This window comes from Arachis hypogaea, chromosome 7, assembly GCF_003086295.3.
Source record: "Arachis hypogaea cultivar Tifrunner chromosome 7, arahy.Tifrunner.gnm2.J5K5, whole genome shotgun sequence".
Classification (NCBI taxonomy): domain Eukaryota; kingdom Viridiplantae; phylum Streptophyta; class Magnoliopsida; order Fabales; family Fabaceae; genus Arachis; species Arachis hypogaea.
Genome location: NC_092042.1, coordinates 3,887,174 through 3,906,036, shown reverse-complemented (window position 1 = coordinate 3,906,036; position 18,863 = coordinate 3,887,174). Strand labels below are relative to the sequence as shown.

The 18,863-nt window shown below is 33.1% G+C and overlaps 1 non-coding gene and 1 pseudogene across 1 annotated transcript; one reads left to right on the top strand and one right to left on the bottom strand.

The window, feature by feature from the left end:
• The first annotated feature begins 5,760 nt into the window (after positions 1-5,760).
• Positions 5,761-5,920, top strand: LOC112704397 (U1 spliceosomal RNA). Its single transcript, XR_003155023.2, has one exon. It is a non-coding gene; the product is annotated as a U1 spliceosomal RNA (small nuclear RNA).
• Positions 5,921-6,578: 658 nt separating this feature from the next.
• Positions 6,579-17,159, bottom strand: LOC112703996 (coniferyl alcohol acyltransferase-like; annotated as a pseudogene).
• Positions 17,160-18,863: the final 1,704 nt, after the last annotated feature.

Sequence of the window (18,863 nt, the reverse complement as noted above, 5' to 3'; positions counted from 1 at the left end):
TCTTTTGAAATATTATTAACCCTTTTAAATATTTTTTCTAAAATCAATAACTTTTTATGTTTTATTATCAAAATAAAAGGGTAAAGAAGAATTAAGCACATAGAGCAACAAGTATGGACGTAACACAAGATGCATGGACATGAATTAAACACCAAATAAAACGACAAGTGATGAGGTAGTATATTATCATATGACAACCAAGCTATTTAGACATGGGGATTGTAAAATTCTTACGTTAACTTTTCGAAATTAATGTAACACATGGCTTGCCTTCAATCCACAAAAGAAGTTTCATTGCCAAAGTGTCAACCACGCACTTTGTTTTCTTCTAATTTTTTTGTGTAATCTTCATCTTCATCCAGAACCGCTTTGATATAATAAGTGCAAGACCATGTGGTTCTCATTTGCAACTTGCTTCATATTTAATAAGCCCAGGGATGGAGCTGAAGACCTAGAAATCCATTCTTTAATTATTTATTTATTTATTTATTTTACATGGTATATTTTTTTGGAGGATATTCATTCTTTTGAAGGAAAAAAAAAAGTAGGTTTAGTATATTGATAATTTTACCAATCTATGTCAAATTAAAGTAATATATATAAATCAAATTAAAGAAATAAAAAATATAATTATTTATGTATTTTTTTATTTATTTAAGTTTCCATGACAACTAATTATATGATATCAGAACTTATAACAAAAAGTCCGGAATTAATTCTTGTTATCCAAAAAGAAAAATATCACAAGACACTATAAAAAATTATTCTTACTTAAAAAAGATAAATATTAAAAATATAATTATTTATGTATATTTTATTATTCTTATCAACTTAAATTTTGCAACGGATAGTTATGTAGCAATATGTATGGTATGGAACGAGAATATTTTTTTCTTTCACATTTAATTATTCGCGCATAACTACATTAAATTTAACATCATATAAGGATTTTGACTATTTGATTATTTGATTTTCAGAAATAATTAATTTGAAAAAGACATAAGGAATAATCAATTATTTTAAAAGATTAATAATATACTGGATCATTAAACTAATTAAACACACAAACTATTTTGCTCTTCAATTTTTTTTTTTAGTTATATATGTTAGAGTGTATTATTTTAAAATTAGCTTATTAGGAGTAACAAATTAAATAAGAGGGGAAATAAGTCAAAAATTGAAAGACAGTATCACGTGCATTTTTGTGTCCTCACCATTTGAGGAAGTTGATAATAACTCAGTGGTGGCGGAAATTGAAGCAAACCTAAGATTCAAGGAATTGCGTGTGTGCCTCTCATTCTTCAAGCTTTTAGACCACACCCTTTTTAGCCATGCAAATCAATTAATTATTACATGCATGCATAAATGTTAGAGTAAATCGCCTTTTTTTTTTGTCTTTCACTATTTATTTAAAAGACAAAACACTTTTTTATAATTCTAAAATTTTAATCGGCCTCAAATAATTTAAGTAACTAATATAAGCAATCCTTGTAAATGATTAATTGCTGTTGTATTAGAACCACTTAGTCTAATAACAAGAATAGTTTAGATCAATTATTTGGATGGTTAAAAATTAATTAAAAATTTTTAAATTACAAAAAGACGTTTTGTCTTTCAAACAAATAGTCAGGATCAGAAGAAAAATTAACTTTTAATTTAAATTGAGAATAGGTATAAAAAATTAATTTTTAATTAGTTAATATTATTTTATTTTATTTTATTATGAAATTATTTTTTTAATTTAAAAATTTAGAGTTTAAAATGTATAATTTAAAATTTAAAAAAATTATTTGATATTTGTTGAAAAAATTGACTTCCTAGATATGCATAATATAATAATTAAAATAGAGTAAGATCCAAAATTTAAGCATGCTGATAAAATGACCATTTTTTTCTAAGACTTATTATTTCATCATTATTGCAATATATAATATGATTTACATTGCATCTTATAAAAAAAGTTATAAATCTCAATTACTACTTTGAAATTAGTCAAATAAAAACATTTGCTTTCTTCAGTATTATTTGTTGTAGATGGCTAGTAATTGTTTGAAAGAAACATATATATTTTCATTTATGAGGCATGGAATTTAGCATAGTTTAAGATTTTGATTTGAAGTGTCATCTCACAAAGTTGGTTGCTTGGTGTTGTATATATGCATGTATTATTCTTCTTTGTACAAATTTTCGATTTCTTACGGTATCTCTCAATTGACAATCCAACGAGTAATTTATCACGGATCTAAACTCAATTTAAAAAGAGTATGTTGTTGATCAATGAATTATTGTATACACAAGGCAAAATTCAAAATTTTAAACCCTCGATATTTGCTAACTTAAGTAAACGAGTGAGCTGACCACTTGACTAATGTTAGTTAATTCTTCTTTGTGAAATTTAAGCCTCAAGGATATGCTTTCATGTACTTTTGGAATCTGAAAAGGTCCTTTAATTTAGTCCTTTTTTTTATATGATTTTTGTGGTGAATGTATTTGGACAACTACGTGATTGAGATAAGGCCACACTTGCCATTCTGAGCCAAAGGGAATGGAAAAAGGGTTGCTATTATGTTCTCATTATAAGCCATAGCTATCAAACAAAGATTCAATAAGTACATTTTCAAATTTTGACTCTTCCAACATACACAAGCTATGGTGCCATGATATGAGAGATTTTAGACACTAGAGGGAAAAATCAACAACTAACAATATATATATATATATATATATATATATATATATATATATATATATATATATATATATATATATATATATATATATATATATATATATATATGGAGACTATTATAATAAAAAAAATGACAAATATGATAAAAGGTTGCATGGTATGGTGACTATAATTATAGTGGTTATAATAGTTATATAATTAGATAAAATTTATTTTTTGTCTTTAATATTATTAAAAATTTTACAATTATCTTTGATATTTAATTAATTATCCAATTATAACATTTGGATAATGGTGATTTCAGTTTTAAATTTATTGGTTTTATAAGGAGTAGAAGTTTTAAAATTTACATAATACTGCACGTAGATCGGATAATATTTACAGTAATTATCTGTATCTAATTCAAATTTTGTGAATATTATCTGATCCGTACTATGATAAAATTAGATAAAAGATTTGATCCAATCCATTATTTCATTCCATGAAACTTTGGAAACTGAACCATAAGCATAGATGATGATTATTTCCAACAACATAAGTACATAAGACTAGAGAATAACAATAATAATAACCTTATTTTCTTCCTTCAATTTCTCATGATAATAATCAACCTCCTTTTTAAGTACAATTTTATATAGATGGCCATATGAAGGATAAAACACCTAAATAAATTAAAGAGTCACAATATTATTTAATATTTTAAAATGAAAAATATTACATAAATATTTTAATACATATATTTATATAAGAGAAAATTTAGGGGTCAACACTTTTTAAAAAATTTGTTGGCCAACACTTAATCATTAAAAGAGAATAATTTTATATTATTTGATATAATTTCACACCATTAAAAATACTATTGATAGTCAATTAATAGTTACAAAACACAAAACTTACTAGCTTCCTAGTACTCCTTTTTATATAAATCGAATTGATTTAATTCGAATTACACATTCTGGTACTAAATCGAATCAATTTGATTCGAATTAGTAGAGTTATTGGTAAGTCAAAGTTATTCGATTCGAATTACCAAGGATTGATATTCGAAATATAGCCAATGAATAATAAATATAGCAAATCAAAATTATTGGTAAATCTAGAGAGAGAAGTGGTGGTTTCTAGAGAGAAGAGTAGAGAGAATAGTGGTTAATTTGAGTTGAGATAGGAGCCGGGACCATGGCAGAGGCACGCAGTCTATACAGGCTCAACAGCGTTGTGCACGTAGTTGGGAGCATACACGAAGAGGTTTGCATCATAATTTTTAGTTAATATATTTTGTATAATGTTGTTAGTTAAATTATTATTTTAATTATTTCTTTCGTAATTTTTGTTATTTTGGCTATTTTTAATTTAGTTATTGTTAGTTAATGTATCCTAGTTTGGATTTAAATTATTATTTTAATCGAAAAATGTAATATTTAAATTAGCAGTGTATGTTAGTAGTCTAAACTTTAAAATTATTGTTGGATTTTTTTATATATTTGCTTTATTCTGTGACATTCTCCAGCCGACTAAGTGTATATATAGTGTCCGAAGGCAGCAGAACATGTCTCTGCATGACAGGATCATACTATATCTGGAGAGGGCCAGTTTGTACCACCTGGCGAGGCTCAACGCTAGGTAGTTCTGGTTGGACAAGCCCTTAGTCAGTGCTTTCATTGAGCGGTGGCGTCCTGAGAAGCATACCTTTCATATGCCCTTTTAGAGAGTGCACTATCACGCTGCAGGATGTTGCATACCAGTTGGGCCTCCCCGTGGATGGTCTACCCGTATCTGGGTGCCTTACTGATTTTGAGAAGTTTATGGAAGAAGGCAGACCGGCGTGGGAGTGGTTTGAGAAACTGTTTGGCGAGTTGCATGTAGACTTTACTGATTTTGAGAAGTTTATGTCTGACCCTCATGGATACTAGCCCTAGCTAGATGTAGACCTGAATGAGCCTGCTGGCAGTTCGTATGACAGTTGGTTGGGTATGGGAGGGACGCCTGCATCTGCATATGGGAGAGGGTCGCATATTGAGCCTCCAGTACAGTAGTGCCAGAGGCTCACCAAAGTGAGATAGGCTGCTCGATGTGGGACAGGGTCGCATCTTCTGGGCGCATTTGGACATGACTCTGCCGACGAGGATAAGGATAGACAAGGGCCTTAACCGACTATTTTATGTTTCTATTCATGATACCCATGTATGTCGGATTTACCATGTACTTTTGTATTATACGTGTTTGTTGTTAGTTTATTTTTATTCAATTGGGTGTATATAATGTATATTTTTCGTTAACCTCACACTTTGTTTACCATGTACTTTTTGTTAAACTCACACTAAGTTTATTTCTATTAAATATTTACAGTAATGCATAAACCGCTACACTCCTATCGCGGTTTATGCACAACTCATGCCAACACGTAAATCGCGACACGGTGTCGTGGTTTATGACCAGTTCTTCTTGCACGTAATCCGTGACACCCCTACAGTGGATTATGTGTATTGTGTAAACCGCGGGACTGCTGTCGCGGTTTACATATAATATGCAAAAAATACATTTTGGTATTCATCTTCCATTTTGTACATTCTGGTAAATATGATTTGCATTTTATTTATAATAGTAAATTGTCCTAATAATTATTTATTTTTATATTTTTAAAATTAAATATTAAATTTTAACCTTTTTTAATAAGTTAAGCAAACACTTTTAGGTACCATAATAATTACTATAAAATAAAATAGGATGTATGATGATATTATAACAACTTTTTTTTTATCCATTAAATTTTTTATTACGAGATCAAATATATTAAATTAAACTCAGTTTACGTTGCCGGTGTTTGTGATTCAGTTTAATTTGATTTTGAATAAAAACTCAACTATATATATGACGATATTAAGTTTTCATCACAGAAGAATTAGTTCAAGTTAATTGTGAGAAACTTAATGTGTTTTATAATACATGGTAGAACAGAGTACTTAGTTGGAGAAATTGTTATTGGGTTACAGCAAGAGTCGCACATCGAAGGGGGGAAATGAGGGAGTATGGATGGTGGAGTTATAAAAGAGAAGTGTGTGGAATTGAGCAACATACTTACCTGGATGGGGTCAATGGGCGATCAAGAAGGCCCATGGCCTAAGCTGGTGACTTTCATTGCACTTGGAAAGGGTGCCAGCTTAAGGTCTACCCAAGTGGTGGAGCCTACATCATAATTTGTGGCAGTGGGGGCCTGCGTTCGCGCGGCCCTTATCCAGTTCTAGTTCAAAACCATTTGTTACCGTCTTTGTTGGGCCTCTCAATGAGCGTTGGTTTTTTGTACTTTGGTGGATTTTTTATGATTTTGGAATTACCAATAAAATGGTTGACTTTGGAAGTACAAAAAATAAATTCAAGTACTGTGGTTCATTGCTTGATTTTGGTTCGTAATACTAAATCTTTCTTTTTGGTCAAGGGTTTATAATACTAATTCATACGATATAAAGCAAGGCCCGCAATTGATGGGAAAGAGAAGATGACCAAAAACATGTACAATAAGTTGACTCACGCATGACCCAAAAACATATCATGTTTACCAATATCATTATTCATTAGATTCTTGAAAAATACGATAACAGACTAAAATATAGAACCAGTGTGTGTTTTGTGCAAGGAAAAAAAAATCTGCAGCAATAAAAATAATAATATCATATTATTAACGAGGCATTATCTTCAACCAACTTTTGAGTGATCAGTTCACTCGTTTATAGCTAATTACCTATGAATATTTGATTTAGATACATTATTTTTTTTTAAGATCCCATATTATATATCCAAATGATAAAGAATAATTATGTAAAAGTTGGTAACAACATACATATATTTACTTAAACCAAACTTTAAACAAGATCATTCAACATTATTTAGCAAGCTAATTAAGGTAGTCCCAAGATAAAGGTCGAAAGACATGAGAAAAATGAGACTCTATGAATTGCAAAAGCTTATTGTGGAGGTGCATGTAGAGCACCCAATCACCATTTTCTTTAGGACTAGGCATTGGCATGACATATCCACAATCACCACCCCATGGAAAATGATAAGATGCAAACACAGGCTTTCCCCAACTAAAGTCAATTTTTGACTCGAAAAATCTTTGTCCGGAAGACACCACAAAACATGGACCTTCATCGGTTTCACAATAAATTCGGGTCAATGCTGGTATTGGCCGGAGTGCTTTCACCCAGTCAACTAGTCCTAAGAAGTGTTCTTCCGTCGCCACCTCCTTTACAATTTTGCGAACCTCCTCAGCCACCACACTCAGCGGCTTCTCCACTAGCTCATTTATTGGTTTGCCACCAAATGGAATGGAAAGCACGTTTCCAAAGTAAGAACTCATCATTGCTTCCTTCTTCTTCTTGCCATTGCTCAACCTCCTTCTTCCATCAACGATTACACTCATTTTGGCAACACTCACCCTTTTGTTGCAACCTATATATTGTATTATTGAATCTCAAGTTATGAATACATTATATAGAAATATTAGATAATACCAGAATTTATTGTTTTTTGTCGGTTAGTTAATTAGTAATTTTAAAAATGTGAGTTAAACATATGTTATTAAATTATTAGACTAAAAAATTGAATTAATAGCCAAAATTATTAGCCAAAAATAATAAATTTTGCTGGTTTTTTTATTTTTTTTGCTATATCATATATACAATAATAAAAATATTATGTGTACACTAAAATTAACCATTATATATTTATATATAAATATATGTCTTATTTAAATTATTTTAATATATATTTTATATTTTAATATATATTTTATATTAATAACTGATTTTAATGTACACTTAACATTATTCATACAAAAAAAATATATATGAAATATGTTTTCCATTAATAAACATATGATAACTTTAGTTAACAAGATAAGAGTCTTTATATAAATTTTTTTTATATTTTGTAAAAAATTTTAAAATTTTAATTATATATTATCACGTTAATAAAAAATTATTATTTAAATATTCATTTAAACTCTAGATGAATTTGATTAGGTGTAAAATATTTTAAAATAACGGTTACAAATTTTGATATACACCAAGTCACTAATATTGTAAAATATACGCACTTATATATATATATATATATATATATATATATATATATATATATATATATATATATATATATATATATATATATAGAGAGAGAGAGAGAGGTGAATTTTACCCAACTCTCCCCTAAAACAACATGTAAGTTATCCTTCATGATGTGTTACATTCTAATTGGTTAGTATCTTAACCATAGTTAGATTATTTTTTAATTTATGGTCTGAGATGAGTAATGATATAATTTCTTAAAATATTAAAACTTCACTCTCATTAATTGAAGCATATCTTCACTCCTCCATTCTTTCTTCATCATGTAACTTCGATTCTTTCAAGCATCGTCGTCGCCGCGGTGGTGACAAGAAGCAGCGCCGACGTCGTTGCGATCTACTGCCTTCTCACGCAATCTCTTTCTCCAATGGATCATTCCTTAACGACGTTGTTGAATTTCCATTGCCTGTTCTTCTCTGTCATGGCTATCTCCAGTCGTCTTCACTCTATCCTTCTTTCTACCGTGGATCACTTCTTACTAACATAATTAATGGTTAGTTTAGTTATTAAATTTTTTATTTAATTACATGATAAAATATATATTGATAGGTAAAATATAATATAATAAAATAAATCTATTTAGAATACTTAAAAGTATAATTAAAATCGTGAACATATAAATATAATAATAAATTTGTATTCTAAACAAGTAAACATATTTGTTTATCATACATAAATTATTTAAAAATAAATATATGGGTAAAAAACCGTATTAAGCCAAATGAGTGGAAAACTAACGTAAATACGCCAAAGCAAAAATCGTTTCAGCAATAAGCCAGACCGCATTTTTATATAATTCGAACCAGCTTGGTTCGAACTCAAAATTGTAGTAATTCGAACCTGGTTAGTTCGAATTAGCTTGAATTATTTGTTAATAAATCGAACCAACCTGGTTCGAATTATGAATCAATGTAATTCGAACCAAGGTGGTTCGAATTATAGAGAGAGAGGGTTTCCGTGCAATTCGAACCGGGCTGGTTCGAATTACACCAATCATAGGTCGAACCAGACCGGTTTCAATTACTGTGAGACTGACTGAGCTGTTTATCTATGGACGAGGCAGATCCGAACAGGCGAAAGAGGTGCGGCCTATGTCGCCAACCCGGCCTAGGTCACGAGTCATAGGTCGAACCAGACCGGTTTGATTTTTTATGTATAATGCAACACTTTCCGTGGATGCAGAATTTAATAAGAAAAAAATAATGACTAAACTGTTTCAAGATTCGTTGATCCTACGAAGTGAATGTCCGACAAGAGAAATAAAAAAAAAACATAGGTGAACAGACTACAACATAATAAAGTAAATGAACAAAATTGGTGGAGTGAAAAAATGGGTGACAAGACATAACACTGTCACGGAGTTTCAAATAGGATGACGGAAAAGACTCTAACATGCCTCTTTGTTTGAAATGCTCTTATTTGGGGTTAACTTAGCGGAGAAGTATTATTTAAAGACAATAATTAAAATAAAATATTATTCAGTAATAAACATTAAATATTAGAAACTGTCCAAACTATCGGAAAAAAAGTACAAACCACTAACATACATGATTGAACTTTAAAGAAAAAAATACATGAAACATGAATCATCTAAACAGGTGTGACCCAGTGCCACAGCGACGGGGTACCCGTGCCCTCTGACCTCGGTGGATCAACGGCTCCACATCCTCGATGTCATCCTCGTCATCCGGTGGGGCAGGCTGTGCTGGTGGCGCAACATGCAGGGGTGTCGCCGAAATTCCTGCGACAGACTCTGATGCAGCGGTGAAGGCGGATGGAGGAGTACCTCCGAGACAGAACTGGTGACCAGCGGATGAGGATGGAGGCTCATTCAGATCAACATCTAACGGGGCCTGTGTGCCAGAGGTCTGAACACCACTGCGCGGAGTCGCGTCCCCCTGCATGATGGCGGTGATCTCCTCAAGGAAGCGTGGACTCCCAAAGTCCCCAACAAGCGTGTCTGACCCAATGAAGTCTGACCACTGTGATCCGGAGATGCGCCAAGGTGTCCCCCCCTGCTCAGGCTGGTCATCGGCTGGCACACCAACGAAGTAATCTCCAAGAGGGCCTGATCCAAGTACAGCGTCACCTGTGTCAGCCCCGGCAGCCATCCCTGTACCACACCACTCACCTGCATGACCATGATCGTGTGTGGTAGTACCAGCAGATGCAGCAGCCCCTGAACCACCCCCACCAAAGGGCCGATGCTGATCGTCGGTGTCGTCCCCATGGTCAGCACGACCCCTCGCCCTACCTCGCTGGCCTCGTCCTCCGCCTCTAGCGGGACCGGCGTCGTAATCATCGTGCACAGCATGGTCAGGCCACCTCCACTCACGCTGGCTCCTCCGTGTCCCCACACCCATCCTCCTCTCAACCCTACGCCTGTCCGGCACGTCCTCAGGACGATCCATGTCTGGAACTCGCCCCGGACCCCGCTGTGAGGCCTCTAATGGAATAGGAACTGCTCTAGGATCCCCCAACTGCGGCTCCGGAGACAAGAACCTCTTCCCATACTGACGCCACCAGTCAAGGAACGCATGCGAAGGTCCGGGGTCGCCAACAACGTCGAACCTCAGCACACTGTCCTGACGAGAGTCCCAAAGGAGATGCCACCTCTGCAAAGTAGACGGGAACCATCGATCGCCGCCTCTACCGTCCTTGGACATCAAAAAGTCAATGTTCAGGGCGGGATGCGGAATGGGCTGAACCCCACCAAACTGCGGAAGAACACGATCTATCTGATGCCACTCTATCACAGCAAAGTAGATCAGCGCCGTCACAGAGCGCCACAACGCCATATGCCTAGGCTCCAAAACCTCTGGATGTACAACCTGAAGTACGTCGGGAGTACCATACGGCATCCAAAGAAACTGCAAAAGGGACTCACCCTTGTCAGGGCAAATTTACCACACAACTAGAAATGCTAGATTTTAAAAGGACACTTGTTAAGTAGCATACTCACCTCCCCATCCTGTAACCGGTCTATCCTGGTCCTCCACATCTGCACTCTAGGACCCTTCTCGCTACCGGAAGGGTTGTAACCTGACCATCTGCACCAATACACATTTGTTACATCAACAGAAATATTAATAAATACGCAGGTATGTATGTCAAGTTGAAATAGAGAAGGACTAGTATAGTACCTGGAAGCCAATGGCCAGCTCGACTCATCATATCCTGCCGGCCTAAACCGAGGAAAGCGCCAAAAGATCCAAGACTGGAGTAGCTGAAGCGGGCCCGCTAACTTGACAACATGTCTGTTCGCCACTCGGCACATGCACCGGTACAACCAAGCCAGTGCGGCAGAACCCCAGCTGTAGGTACCCAGCTCCTCCAGTCTAGCTACGTACGGAATCCATCTGGAATCCAGTTCCCTGACTTGTCCGCGAACAGCTGGGTGCCCAACAACATCATGATGTACGCACGGGCATACCGGCGCACAGTCTCATCATCTGCATCCTCAGGGCACTCCCCGAAGGTCTCCTGAAACCAGCTGCAGTTCACTGCGTACTTCTGAACCTGGCTGGGAGGAGGTATAACTCCGAGCAACTCCTCGAACCAGACCCAGGCTGGACGGCCACCCTCGATGTATATATGGAACTCGGACAAGCACCCGCTCACGTAACGGCCGTCCACTGGCAAACCCAGCTGGTATGCCACGTCCTGGAGTGTGATGGTGCACTCTCCGAACGGCATGTGGAACGTGTGCGTCTCCGGACGCCATCGCTCTACGAAAGCACTGACAAGGGCCTCGTCTAGCCGGAACCATCGGTCGTTCAGCCTTGCAAGATGGTATAGACCTGCCATCTGCAAGTACGGAACGTATCTGTCTAACATAAACCACTAACATAAACATAAACCACCTACATAAACCACTAACATAAACCACTAACATAAACATAAACCACCTACATAAACCACTAACATAAACAACTAACATAAACCACCATCTAACTCACATGCAAAACCACTAAGCCACAAAAACCGCTAGAATAAAAATTATTTTCATACTAACCTCCTCGTTGATGACCCCGGCTATATGAGCGACTCCGTCCAACCGATATAACCGTGCCGGATCGTCCCCCATGAGCAGAGTATTCCGTTCAGGTCTTCTTAGGAGAGAATCTCGGTCGTTTTCTCTGAGATTTTGTGGGGTAGGGGGGAGGAATAAGGAGTTCGAATGTGGGTGATTCGAACTCCTTATATAGCCGAATCAATGGTAATTCGAACCACCTTGGTTCGATTTATGAAGGATCTATCCAAGGGTAATTCGAACCAACTTGGTTCGAATTATATGCAACGCACAATTGGCTATAGTTCGAACTAGCCTAGTTCGAATTACGTGGAAGTTGTAGTTCGAACCACCTTGGTTCGAATTACATTGAAATCTGCAATCCTAATTCGAACCACCCTGGTTCGATTTACTCTAATACCTAGTTCGAACCAACCTGGTTCGAATTATATAAAATACGATCTGGCTTATTGCTGAAACGATTTTTGCTTTGGCGTATTTAGGTTATTTTTTCACTCAATTGGCTTAATATAGTGTTTTACCCTAAATATATTATTAAAATTAATAATACAAATTTAAAATGATAAAATCCAATTTTTTACCGTATTCTTTTTATAGTATTTTTATTCTTTTAATTTTTAATTTATTAATATTTTATTATTTAATTAATAATTTAAAAAAATATTTTTATGAAAAATTATTTTTTATATTATCTTAAAGAAGAGACCAATACAACAGTTTAAAAAAATCTAAAAATGATATTTTAAATAAAAAGTATTTAATATTAAAATTTTTAAATACAAAAATAAATTATATAAATATTTAAGAGATAGAGAAAAAATACATGCATAAAATAAATAAAACAGATAAAATGGGAGTACTCATGAGAAATAAAGAATTATTTTTATCTGTTTTATTTATTTTAGACATACTCACGAGAAATAAAGAATTATTTTTATCTGTTTTATTTATTTTAGACATGTATTTCATATTTATATCTTAAATATCTATACAATTTACTTTTATATTTAAAAATTTTAATATTAACTATTTTTTATTTAAAATGTCATTTTTATATTATTTTTTAAACTGTTATATTAGTTTCTTCTTTAAGATAATACAAAAAATGATTTCTCATGAAAATAATTTGTTTAATCATTAATTAAATAATAAAGTATTAATAAATTAAAAATTAAAAGAATAAAATACTATAAAAAAATATTTGTGAGAAAGTCGAATTTTATCATTTTAAACTTGTGTTATTAATTTTAACAGTTTATTTATTTTTTTAAATAATTCATGTATGATAAAAGAAATGTGTACTTATTTAGAGTACAAATTTTATTATTATATTTGTATATTCCTGATTTTAATTATATTTTTAAATACTCTAAATAGATTTATTTTATTATATTATATTTTACATATGAATATATGTTCCATCATGTAATTAAATAAAGATATATTTTTTAATGACAAAATTTAATAACCAAACTAACCATTCTACGTCAAAAAGAGAGATTGAGTGAGAGGACCAAGAGATGACGTTCGCGCTGGCCATGTTGGAAAGGACGACAAAGTTACGGAAGAAGGAAATTCAACGACGTCGTTAAGGATATGCACTGAAGAAAGAGAAGAAATTGCGTAATAGAGCGGTAGACGACGACTGTCGCTTCTTGTCACAAACGTCGACGACATGCTTGGAAGGATTTGAAGCTACGTGCTGAAGAAAGAATGTAGAAGATAGAAGGGTGCTTCAACGGAAATGGAGTTTTTGATAATTATACCATTACCCATTTTAAATAGTAATTATAAAATAATCTAACCATAGTTAAGATAATGACCAGTTAGAGTGTAACACATTATGAAGGGTAACTTACATGTTATTTTAAAGAGGGTTGGATAGAATTCACCATATATATATATATATATATATATATATATATATATATATATATATATATATATATATTTCTTTTTCTTTCTATTGAGGATAGTTAATTTGTTATTAGTTTGACAAATATAAATTGTAGTAACAATGCAAGAATAAAACAGTAAACAGTTAATTATCATGTAATTTCTTAATAAAGCCAAGCAAGTTAATAATATAAGGTTATAAAAGTAATTAAATTGTGCATAATTTTTTTTTTGTGCATAATTTACCATAAACAGTTTCGGAGGAAATAGCAGCTGAAGCTACCAACTTCCACAAGAACGCTGACATGGACTCAAGTTTTGTGGGCCTAGCACTATTTGAGGTTGCAAGTGTCTGTATGTGATTGAGTTGTTCAACGGTGATGTAGTATAACCGGCTGATGACTGGAGCGAGATCGGGCTTGGTATTGGGCTCGGGCTTGGATGGAGGGGGTAGAACATACATGCGGTCAATTGAAGGGTGGATTGAAGAGAGGGGGGGGGGGGGCGTTGTGGGCTGAGGAGGGAGCGACGAAAACAAGGTTGATGAGTTAAGATGGTGGGCTTTGTGGGCTGCGATAATTGGGCCCATGATACGAGGAACATGTTTGCACTGTAAGCATCTGCGATGCGATGGTCAAAACTACATGCTACTATTAACCCACCACACTTTAGTGAAATTGCCTGCGTAAATTTATCTTTAATTACAATAATCAAACTAAAATATAAGTATTATCATTTTTCATATAAATATAATCTAGCAATCTATAATATTCTATTAGATATATAGAATCAAATGGAAATTGTTTCTTCTGTAGAACCCATTGTTAAATTGAAAATTTATATTTTTCTTTAGCATAAATAGTGCTAATAGACACAAATCTATATTATGCAAACCATAAGAATTCCCTTGAGGATTTGTGATAAGATTGACAGTATATGCAGGAGCTTCATTTGGGAAAGTAATAATTCTGGTAAGAAAATTCACTTACTTAGCTGGAAAAAGCTATGCTCTCTAAAGAAATCTGGAGGCTTGGGGTTTAGACTTGCCAGAGTGATGAATGATGCAAATTTGATAAAATTGGCCTGGAAGTTAATGTATAATAGGGATTCTCTCTGGATATAGGTCCTCCGCAATAAATATAGGTGTGGTGATAATACCATCCCTTTGATAAAGCCTCTTCAACGTATGTCTAATGTTTGGAAAGGTATCTCTCACATTTGGAAACAATTTGAGAGGAATCTTATCTGGAGGATTGGTTCAGGTCAGACCGTGAATTTCTGGAAGCATCATTGGATCCCAGGTGTTCATTGCTTGATGGACTTTGCCCAAACAGAGGTAACATCGAACATGAGAGATGAAAAAGTCTGTGACTATGTGGTGAATAATAATTGGAATTATGACCGTATCGATTACAATTTAGGGGATGATTGACTCTCCATCTTTGCCTCTATTAAGCCACCAGAAGCAGAGTTAGGTGAGGATTCGATTGCTTGGATGCTAACACCGAATGGGGTGTTCTCCATAAAATTAGCTTGTTCTGCCCTTGCCTCCCCTGGTAGTTCTGAGAATGCGAGCCTTTTTACTCAGATATGGAAGTTAGAAGCCCCTCAAAGACTTCACAGTTTCTGCTGATTGGTAGCCAATAATGCACTTCTTACGAATGAGGAGCGTGTTCGGAGAAATATAGCTCAGTCTGCTTTGTGCGGTGTTTGTGGCAGCAACTCAGAATCTTTGCTCCATGTCTTGCGGGACTGTCCAGTCGCATATAGAACATGGAAGAGCATTGATGACAGGTTGGATGTGGATAATTTCTTCACCAAACCTCTTGTCCCTTGGTTGATGGAGAACTTATCTTTCCAATCTCCTTTCAAAGGGGTTCCGTGACCCCTCCTCTTTACTAGTACCTTAAACTTCCTGTGGTTTCGAATGAACACTTTTGTCTTTGACAATGATAGAGTCCCAGATGAAAGCAAGATTCATGAAATAGCCTGGTATATGGCACAGGACTATCACAGGGCGCATTTTGAGTTTATACGATCTAAGAGAAGAGTGGGGACTTTTGCAGAGAAGCTCATTAAGTGGCAACCACCTCCTCCTCCTTTTATCAAGCTGAATTCGGATGGCTCAATTAGTAAGGATGGAAGAGCAGCTTGTGGTGGTATCCTTAGAGACAGCAATGGTCAGTTTTTAGCTTGCTATAGTGCGAATTTGGGTGCATGCACTGTGACTGTAGCTGAGCTTTGGGGCATACTCTTCGGCCTTGAACTAATCATTAACTTGGGACATTCCCATGTTGAAATTGAGGTTGATTCAGCGGTAGCAGTGCAGCTATGTTCTCAGAATTTGGGTAACCTACATTCGGTAGGAACTCTTGTATCAGCAATAAAGATCAGATGCAACAGACTCAGCAGCTGGACTCTTCACCATGAATTCAAAGAAGCAAACTCTTGTGCCGATAAATTGGCATCTTTTTGTTATAGTTTAAGCTATGGTTGTCATTTCTTTTTTTCATTGCCATCTTGTATTTTCTTGCATTTCTTTACTGATGCTGTAGGAACGGTTCACTCCAGAATAGTTTTTTGTTAGTTTTCTTCTTTTGGGGCGTTTAGCCCCGTTGTTAATTAAAAATAAAAAAACAAAAATATAAGATTAATCAAAATAGTGTCTATTAATAATTTATCTTTCGGTTATTAAATAAAAGGTTCGTAGTAATAATAAAAATATAAAATCTATCAAGATGGTAAATATATTTAAAGTTTATGCATTGATAATTTCAAAGAATTTTATGTAAATAATTAATCGATATTATATACAAAAATTATTTTTAATAATAATAATATAATGATCACTATATATCTTATTTAATTTATATTTTTAGAATAATGATATTTTTATCGTAATTACTACATGTTATAATAAAAATTATATAATTTTTGGAGTTATTACAAATATTTTTATTGACAATTATATAATTATTGTTAAAATTTTTTAATAACAAAGTACAAGAGAACTAATGTTTAATAATGATCAATAAATATATTAATGATTATTTTTATTATTATTAAAAATAAAATAAATAATCATTAAAAGTAATTTTTTAAATAATAATGCATGTATTGTCAAATTAGTAAAAATAAGTAATTTAATTTTCAAATTCTTTATTTAAATATATGAATCTGATTCTTCGATTGTATAGATTTTTTATACCGTTAAGACATCAAATAAATTAAACTCTTTAAAATAACAATTTTTTTCATTAACATATACAATAATGAAGGATATTTTATAATAAAAAAATATATATCAAATCTCTCTAAATTAAAATAGAGATATACCTGAACAGCAAGGACGCCATGCTTTTGGAACAAACTTTCCTTCAATGGATTCATCAGAGTTATACAGGTTAAGACTATTCATTACAGCTTAATATATTATTATTATATTATCATATCACCAAAAGAAACGCTCAATAGTCATCAATGATGATTTAATGGTGTGAGATTGGTGTGAGATTTCATCTAATGGCTCACCTTTTTTTGTTGGTTACATACTGACCAAAATTCAATAAAATTGCTGCCATAAACTTTTTCATACTTATATAGGTAGGTATACTATAACTCAGTCAATATAATTATATTCCAATGCCCCTATATAACTTAGTCAATTATATTCCAAAGCATATATATACCTTTAAATAATAAAATAAAATTTTCTTTGTAGTTCTAAAATTTTAAATTGAATATAATGAAATCCTTACAATTTTATAATATATTAATATGACATCGTCAGATTCAATCTGTGTCATATTAAGTATTATAAATTTCAGAATTTAATTATTTAATGTATTATTTCGTCAATAATAAACATATGCATAGAAATAGAGTGAAACAATTAATGGAATCATGTGGCTCCAAACATTTAGTGAGTATAAGGTTGTAGTTGCTGATGAGTATTAATCGAGCACCCACCACTTTACTAAGTGTCGTCAAGATCATCATTCTGTTTAATTTGCATCCCAAACTAAGGATGTTGGAGGACCCAAGAGAATAATGACCAGGAAAAATTATATCTATATATACATATATACATACATGCTGTATGTTGTGTGGTTATGGATGCAGCTTCTGCTAAGTGGTTCATAGCATTCTTAACACCATGGCCTGAGATTTTCGAATAAAGTTGGTTGTGCCAAATGCAAATAATGAAACACGACAAAAGCATGAAACACACTATTACATATCTATCATTTTATTTTTTTCTTCATCGTTCTTATTCTCTTGCTTTCTTTATTCTTTTTCTTCTTCTTTCGTCTCTTAACTAATTTTTTCCCTAGCAACACGTTCTTCTTTTTTTTTTTTTTATGTCGCTGAGTTGGTTAAAAGTATCTTTACATCGAGCTTTTTTCTTTTGTGTTTTCTCAACAAATTTACAAGTTGCATGTAGATGTAATAATTTATGTATTTTTTTATCGGTTTAAGTTTTTTAAAAATAATATATTTTATGATAAAATATTAGAATTTTTATGACCTAAAAATTTAGAATTTGTTCTTTGTTAAACTCAAAAGAAAGAATTATTTTAACTTGAGACTAATAAATAAAAATAAAAAACTTATGCAAAATCCATACAATTCTAAAAAAAAAAATCTCAGGTGAAAAAATATGAAAATTTAGGTGCAATCAACTTTACATAAAGTTGATAGTCGAGAACTGTTAAATTATTTGACTAATTTGACTAAATTTTAATCTAATGGCTCTCAACTGTCAACTTTACATAAAATTGATTGTACTTAAGTTTTTACCTAAATATAATCATTCATATATCTCTTCTTTAGGGCAATTTACCTAAATAAATTGTTTGCCCTTCAAATTTACGCAATTGCATTCTTTTAAACATGAAGACGCAAATACATTATTTCATATATAGCCAGCCACATATTACATGCAAATGGGGGAACACAGAAATCACTAAAGGCTGTCGCAATTTATGTTTATTGATACTTGGCCATAAACCGCTACTGACAATAGTAATTTATGTGTATAGGGACACGTACGTAAACCGCTAGAGACAGCGATTTACAGAATAATCCTTTCATGTATTGACATATTTTGTTGCCGTCTTAC